General features: G+C 41.6%; 1 long non-coding RNA gene across 1 annotated transcript; it reads right to left on the bottom strand.

Annotated features, from left to right (window-relative positions):
• Positions 1 to 2,731: 2,731 nt before the first annotated feature.
• LOC144805808 (uncharacterized) lies at positions 2,732 to 3,394 on the bottom strand. Its single transcript, XR_013605604.1, has 3 exons — positions 3,291 to 3,394; positions 3,136 to 3,203; positions 2,732 to 3,041 (listed from the first exon to the last, which is right to left on the bottom strand). It is a non-coding gene; the product is annotated as an uncharacterized LOC144805808 (long non-coding RNA).
• Between the last annotated feature and the right edge of the window lie 4,768 nt (positions 3,395 to 8,162).

The raw sequence follows: 8,162 nt of genomic DNA, 5'->3' as shown, positions 1-8,162 counted from the left end.
ATGGTGTGAGTGTATGTAAATGTATCTCATGTAGTTATCCTGTGGTATAATGGTTTCAGTGTATGTAAAGGTATCGCATCTCATGTAGTTATCCTATGGTATAATGGTGTGAGTGTATGAAAAGGTATCTCATGTAGTTATCCTATGGTATAATGGTTTGAGTGTATGTAAAGGTATCTCATGTAGTTATCCTATGGTATAATGGTTTGAGTGTATGTAAAGGTATCTCATGTAGTTATACTATGATATAATGGTTTGAGTGTATGTAAAGGTATCTCATGTAGTTATCCTATGGTATAATGGTTTGAGTGTATATAAAGGTATCTCATGTAGTTATACTATGATATAATGGTTTGAGTGTATGTAAAGGTATCTCATGTAGTTATACTATGATATAATGGTTTGAGTGTATGTAAAGGTATCTCATGTAGTTATCCTATGGTATAATGGTTTGAGTGTATATAAAGGTATCTCATGTAGTTATACTATGATATAATGGTTTGAGTGTATGTAAAGGTATCTCATGTAGTTATACTATGATATAATGGTTTGAGTGTATGTAAAGGTATCTCATGTAGTTATACTATGATATAATGGTTTGAGTGTATGTAAAGGTATCTCATGTAGTTATCCTATGGTATAATGGTTTGAGTGTATGTAAAGGTATCTCATGTAGTTATCCTATGGTATAATGGTTTGAGTGCAAGTAAAGGTATCTCATGTAGTTATCCTATGGTATAATGGTGTGAGTGTATGTAAAGGTATCTCATGTAGTTATCCTATGGTATAATGGTTTGAGTGCAAGTAAAGGTATCTCATGTAGTTATCCTATGGTATAATGGTGTGAGTGTATGTAAAGGTATCTCATGTAGTTATCCTATGGTATAATGGTTTGTCTGTGAAGGTATCTCATGAAGTTATTCTATGGTATAATGGTGTGAGTGCATGCAAAGGTATCTCAAGCAGTTATTCTATGGAATGGATCCAACCCTCTTGGACCTACATTGGATATCTCTGGTAAGGGGTTTACGGCTTTCCACAATTAGATACTCATGGTTTCTGATACGCTAGGTTAACAGTTTTCTTTTAGGTTGGATTATTTCCATTTCTTTGTTACAATTTTTCTTTGCCATTTACCTCACATTTCTCTGAGATCTCTCATTTGAATGGGTATTTTGATATATAAAAGGCAGCAGACCTTGCAAGTAAAGATATATTTAACACCTAACAACAGTGCTGTGAAGGTGCTTACAGTCTAATTTCTGGTACTGTATTTTTTAAACCAACAAGCTTTAAATTTTTAAATAAAATCCCCTTACCTGCGCGGAGACATAGTGTCTGTCTCAGGTAGGGCGATAAACCCATCCAGGAGGAGGAATCTTCAGTTCCAGGCTTGTGTCTAACACAGGTGTGGTCCTGTCCACCGGGCCCTCCTTGTTTGTTATGTTGGTCACACTGGGTCACTGCTGCGGGGGTAAAGGAGAGGAACTGATTATAAGAGGAAGAGACAGACAGAGAGAGAGAAGGTGAGAGAAAGAAAGAGAAGGTGTGAGAACAAGAGATGATTTAAGAGGACTCATAAGAAAGAGGGCTACAGGCAGAGAGAGACAAAGAAAAAAGGTAAGACAGTAAATGAAAAGTAAAAGCAGAAAATCCAGAGGGGGAAGCTGAATAGAGAGAGTGAGAGAGAGAGAGAGAGAGAGAGAGAGAGAGAGAGAGAGAGAGAGAGAGATAGAAAGAGACAAAGAGCTGAGAGAATGACAAGGAGAGCATAAATGACACAAAGCATGAGAAAGGGACAGTGGAAACAAGTCAAGCTTCTTCCTCTCCTTAAGAAGCCGACGGCAGACCCCGCTGTTTCTGCCATCTATCGCCCTATGTCTTTACTACCTGCATTGGCGAAAGTCTGCGAGAAAGTGGCCTTTCACCAATTAGATGCCTTTGTGGAATCTTCGGGGGCTCTACATCCAGCCCAGTCAGGTTTCAGAACATTGTATAGTACAGAGACAGCTCTGGTGGAAATGGCAGAGGCAATTAGGGAGTGCTTGGATGGAGGCTGCAGAGCGGCTCTGATTTTATTGGACCTCCCTGCCGCCTTTGATACGGTCCCTCACTAGCTTCTCCTTTCCCGCCTTTCCGCCATTGGCATCTCTGGGGCAGTGAGGTCCTGGCTGGAGTCCTTCTTGGATGCTCGTACCCAGCAAGTCTGGATACCTCCTTTTTCAACCTCGGCCAGGGAGGTCGCAACTGGAGTCCCCCAGGGCTCGACCCTGAGCCCTTTGCATTTTAACATCTATCTGACTCCTTTGATCTCCCTGGCTGAAGAGCTGGGGGCCAAAATGATGTCCTATGCTGACGATACCCAGTTTTTATTTACTTGGAACGGCCCGACCTATGCACTCGGGCTGCTCAGAGCTGCCTTACCGCTGTGTTCACATGGCTGTATAAACAACGAAGAGTTGGCTCCTAATCAGTTAGGCTGAGCACTTGTACATAATAAACCAAAAGATACGCCAAAACTGATGTGTGAATTCAACACTAAAATTTTTCTCGTAAGGTAGAAACACTAATCCAAACCTGAGATGTTGCTAGCAAATAGCGATTTATTCATTTAGTTTGAGAAAATTTAATTTCAAACAAGTATTTACATTTTATATACAAAACTACACCATTATATCATACAACACTCAATCAACTCGTCATCCATATCACAATCACACAGAGTCAGGCATCCATAAGTGCACCAAATTAAGAAATTGTCACAAGGAAAAAGAACGTGAAAATAGAAAAAAAGAGAGAGACAAAGGCTGCTCAAACAATACACATCTGTAATATACCATCTATCTATACAAAATGTACACTAGGAAATTAATCATAATCAACTTAGATGACGTGACACACTGTATATATACAGATTAGAGCATTCAAGTTAGCACTTATTTGAATTTTTAAATTTGGAGAGAGCAGCACTTTGTGAAGGGGCCTACGCGTTTCGAGTCCTATACAATGAGGGGACTCTCATCAGGGCCATGGGAAATTATCTGAAAAGAAAAATGTATCTCCATGTCAGAATTTTGCTCAAGACCTTTTTAATGAATTTTATAGCATAAACACCAATCCTCTCACACTGCTTACCCTACTGGTCTGCAAGGCCACTTTAAAGGTGTAGAATGCAGGGACTATTTGGAAATGACGTGATCACACTGAAAAGTAAAGGACAAACCTTAGCCTCCAGTGTGAACACTAGGCGAATACACATTAAAGCGTTACGTGGAACATCAGGGTTTTACCTCGCTAATTTTAAACGGACCCACGGAATCAGGGACGCAGTGCTTCTCCACTGTCTGGTCCAACAGAGTAGCCACGGACGAGGGCAGAGAGGGATTTCTCGCCTACAGGAAAACCAAATGGCAGTGTGTAAGAGTATCTAAAACAACCCTAGGTGTGTTGACACACTCATGTCAAAAACTCATGTACAAGAAAAACAGGGTCAGGAGGCTAGAGGAAATCTCACCTCTGCAAAGTGGGGCTCAGGGCTCGGATGGCAGACGTCCCTTTCGTATTTTGACAAATGCTGAATTGTATGTTTTGGCTCCTGAAAGCGCAACCAAGGCATTAGTCACCAAATTCCTTTAGCAAAATTAACTAGTGTGTAAATAATCAGGGTCAGGAGGCTGGAGGAGATCTCACCTCTGCAAAGTCGGGCTTAGGGCTCAGAAGGCAAACGTCCCTTTCGTATATTGACGAATGCTGAATTGTATGTTTTGGCTCCTGAAAGCGAAACCAAGGCATTAGTCACTGGATACCTTTAGCAAAATTGACTAGAGGGTAAATAATCACCGCGTTCGTGGAAAAGTAACACCGTACCTAATAGAAGCTAAGTCCGTGTCTCGGTCGGCGTCTCCTGAGCGCTGATCCTTCGCGCATGCGCCGTGGATAGCGGGTCCGGCGATGGTAGTCTTCTAATATAGCGATGTCCACATTAAACGCTGGTCTCTAGCGCATGCGCGCTCGGGTATGTCCTAAGATAGTGGCGCCTGGACTCCAGGCAAGTCCTTGGCGAATGCGTCCTGCATTCTATGGACAGCATTAGGCGGCCTATACTAATGAGAGGCCTAATTACAACAGCAATTAATACTTAATAGAACCGGTGGAGACAGACAACGCGGATTTACCTGGCCATCTCTAGGACAGGATGGTTTACAGTTTATAAATCTCTGATAATTCGTTCAGGCCGGTGACGGCCGTGTTGAACTTTACAATGAGGAGCGCCTCCCTTTTGGAGAGTCTGGCATCCCAGTCTCCTCCTCTGGGGTCGCACTCGACCTTGGAAATTATAGTCCATTTAAGGTCCTTAATTTGATGGGACAATCTGTTCCAATGATTTACCAATGGAGCTGTTTCAACCCGATTTTTTAGTCTGGATTTATGTTGGGAAATCCTTTGTCTGGCCTCCTGGTTCGTTTTCCCGATATACAGGAGTCCACATGGGCACAAGATACCGTACACCACATATTTTGATTTACAATTGCTATGGGTGTCGTGTTTCCATGAGATACCTCTGTGTTGAAACAGAGATCCCTCTATTGTAGACTCACAGCAAACACAGGTGCCGCATTTGTGGTGCCCTGTGATCGGATTTAACCCCATCATTTGTCTGATAGTGGGAGGTGCTTGTCTCGGAGTGGCTGCTCTTACTACAAAATTGGCAATGCTTTTATCTTTTTTAAAAGCAAAAAGAGGTGGTTCCTTTAAGCATTCCTCAAGGTTCTTCACAAGGTGCCAATTTTGATTTATCACTTTTTTTAGCTGATTGGCATTTGGACAGAACGTTGTGACGCACACCTGACGTTTTAGCTGTGGTTTGTTGCGTCGTTCCAGAAGGGTTTCCCTTGGAGTCCAACGTGCCCGTTTCATACAGTTAGAAACCAGTTTCTTAGGGTATCCACGATCACACAGCTTTTTCACTAGATTACCAGCATGATGCTTATAATCGTTATTCATTGCACAATTCCTTCGAATACGAAGGAATTGCCCCAGCGGTAGGTTCTCTCGCAGACTCCTTGGGTGATTGCTTGAAAACAGAAGGGCTTTATTCCTATCTGTTGGTTTTACAAAAAGCGATGTTGATAATTTTCCTTCATTTGGAAAGACTTCCACATCCAAAAAGGATATTTTTTCTTTTGACGATGATATACTAAATTTGATATCCACTGTTCGTGCGTTCAGCCAGTTATAAAAACATTCCAGTTCGTCCTCATTGCCCTTCCACACCATAAAAACATCATCAATGAAGCGTAGCCACGCTCCAATGTGGTCTTTAAAGGGGTTATTGTTGTAAATGAAAGTGTCCTCATAGAGAGCCATAACAAGGACTGCCAATTCTGGGGCGAAGGGACACCCCATCGCTACTCCTTTTACCTGAAAATAGAAGTCCTTCCCGAAGCAAAAATAATTCTTTCTCAGGGCAAAGGATGCCAGATCGACCAAAAATTTGGTTGGTACCTGTACCGGTCGAGTTCTTAGCTCCAAAAAATAAGTAAGGACCGCTATGGCTTCATCCTGTGGTATCTGGGTATAGAGGGCATTGACATCCAAGGTGACTAAGATGTCCCTACCCTTACAGAACTCAATGGTATCCAGTTTATTAATAAAATCCGTCGTGTCCTGTAGGTACGATTTAACTAGGCCCATGAATTCCTTCAAGAACACGTCAACATATTTAGCGACCGGTTCGAGTAATGAATCACAGCCTGCTACAATCGGTCTACCGGGGGGTTTGTTGGCGTCTTTGTGTACCTTTGGTAAGATATAAAATAAAGGTATCTTAGGATGTTTTTTCTGTAGAAATTCAAGTTCTTTAGGGCCTACAAAACCTTGGTCATAGCCTTCCCTGATAATCGAGAATAGGTGATTCTGTAACTCAGATGTTGGATCTTTCAGAATTTTCTTATAGCATTCCTGGTTGTTTAATTGCCTTAGGACTTCCTCATTATAACAGATAGTATCCCATACCACTATAGCCCCGCCCTTATCGGCTTGCTTAATGGTGATAGTGGGATCATTCCTTAAATCTAGAAGAGCTTGTTTCTGTTCTTTAGAGGTGTTAAATTTGATGTATGTTTTCTGCGATTCCATGGCAGAAATTGCAGACAATACAGTTTTTTCAAAAACCAATACCTCCTTTGGTATTTTATGCCCTGGCGGGCAAAAAGCAGATTTATTCCGGAGCCCCGTAACTTCAGGACTCGCGGCACTGGGGTTGCCAGCAAAGAAAGTAGCAAGTCTTAGTTTGCGGCAGAACTCGATAAACTCAGTTTTCATACGAGTAAAATCAGTCCGTTTTGATGGAACGAAAGAGAGTCCCTTGGAAAGGACACTCTCTTCTGCTGCCGTGAGTGATTTGGGTGAGAGGTTGAAAATGGGTGACACTACTGATTTTGATAGTGTTGATGCCGAGTTCTCATTTCCCACCGCACTTTCGCCCTCGGGCGTGTTTGGCCTCTCCCTAAAAAAGAACTCTGAGCATTGGTCTGTTGTTGCTGGTTCTGATTCCATTGTCGGTTCTTATTCTGTCCGCTACTACTATTGTTCCCACTGTTGTCACTTTCACCACCCGAGGAGGAGGTGCCTGAGAAAGTGATAAACTGATTACGGGATCTGCCGCGGTTCCCTGGTAGGAAGCGCCTTGAATCTGGTTTGGTGTAAAAATCAGTTTGTAAAAAGGGGTATACGTTTTCGAGGGAAAAGTTCTTTTTGTCCTTCTCGAACTGGTTGGTTTTCTGAGTCACACTAAAATCTTTAAACTCTTGTATTTCTTTAGAAACTTTGTCTATTAAGGCCTTAGCATCGACTAACGCAGGATTGCTGAGTATCTCAGATTCAAGTTGGGCTATTTGTTCAAGTTCCTGTCTAGAGATTCTAACAGCTGTCTCTACAGTAAGGACCATAAGGTCTCTACTGCATTTGGTCTCTATCTGACTGAAACCTTTTTTGAATATAGGGTCTTCCGTAAAGATGACCGGAATATTTTTAATTTGAAGACCGCCCGGGATCGTACCTTCCCTTAAATGTTGCAAAAGGAAATGACCATGTAGGTCAGTTCTAATTTGTTTTTTTCTCAGCCTAAGTAATTTGTCTGTCTCGTTCTGTGAAGTGGCCGAGACACTGAGGGTCACTGAGGAGAAGACTGGTGGATTGCTCAAAAGATCTTTTATGTGGTCTTCAGAAAAGGCTAGAGTGTCATGAAGAAATGGAAATGACACAAAAATAACCAAATTCTAACAAAAAAAGGGGGGAGGTTCAAACACACAATGTAGGGCTCTGGGATCCAAGTGTCCCAGTAGTCCGCAAAAGAACAAGAAATTAATTCAACTCGTTCACAAAAATTGTGACAGACAGGGAAAAACTTCGCGAGAAAAATCCCGCTATAAACTGTATAAACAACGAAGAGTTGGCTCCTAATCAGTTAGGCTGAGCACTTGTACATAATAAACCAAAAGATACGCCAAAACTGATGTGTGAATTCAACACTAAAATTTTTCTCGTAAGGTAGAAACACTAATCCAAACCTGAGATGTTGCTAGCAAATAGCGATTTATTCATTTAGTTTGAGAAAATGTAATTTCAAACAAGTATTTACATTTTATATACAAAACTACACCATTATATCATACAACACTCAATCAACTCGTCATCCATATCACAATCACACAGAGTCAGGCATCCATAAGTGCACCAAATTAAGAAATTGTCACAAGGAAAAAGAACGTGATAATAGAAAAAAAGAGAGAGACAAAGGCTGCTCAAACAATACACATCTGTAATATACCATCTATCTATACAAAACGTATACGGATATTGCATGCATGTATCCATGTACAGTGAAAGGTAGGGGTCTGACGGATATTGCATGCATGTATCCATGTACAGTGAAAGGGAGGGGTCTGAGGGATATTGCATGCATGTATCCATGTACAGTGAATGAGGGGTCTGAGGGATATTGCATGCATGTATCCATGTACAGTGAATGAGGGGTCTGATGGATATTGCAGGCATGTATCCATACACAGTGAATGAGGGGTCTGATGGATAATGCATACATATATCCATGTACTGTGAATGAGGGGTCTGATGGATATTGCATACATGTATCCATGTAC

This window comes from Lissotriton helveticus, assembly GCF_964261635.1.
Source record: "Lissotriton helveticus chromosome 1_1 unlocalized genomic scaffold, aLisHel1.1 SUPER_1_unloc_26, whole genome shotgun sequence".
Classification (NCBI taxonomy): domain Eukaryota; kingdom Metazoa; phylum Chordata; class Amphibia; order Caudata; family Salamandridae; genus Lissotriton; species Lissotriton helveticus.
The sequence above is the reverse complement of the archived record's forward strand: the minus strand, read 5'-3'. Positions and strand labels throughout refer to the sequence as shown.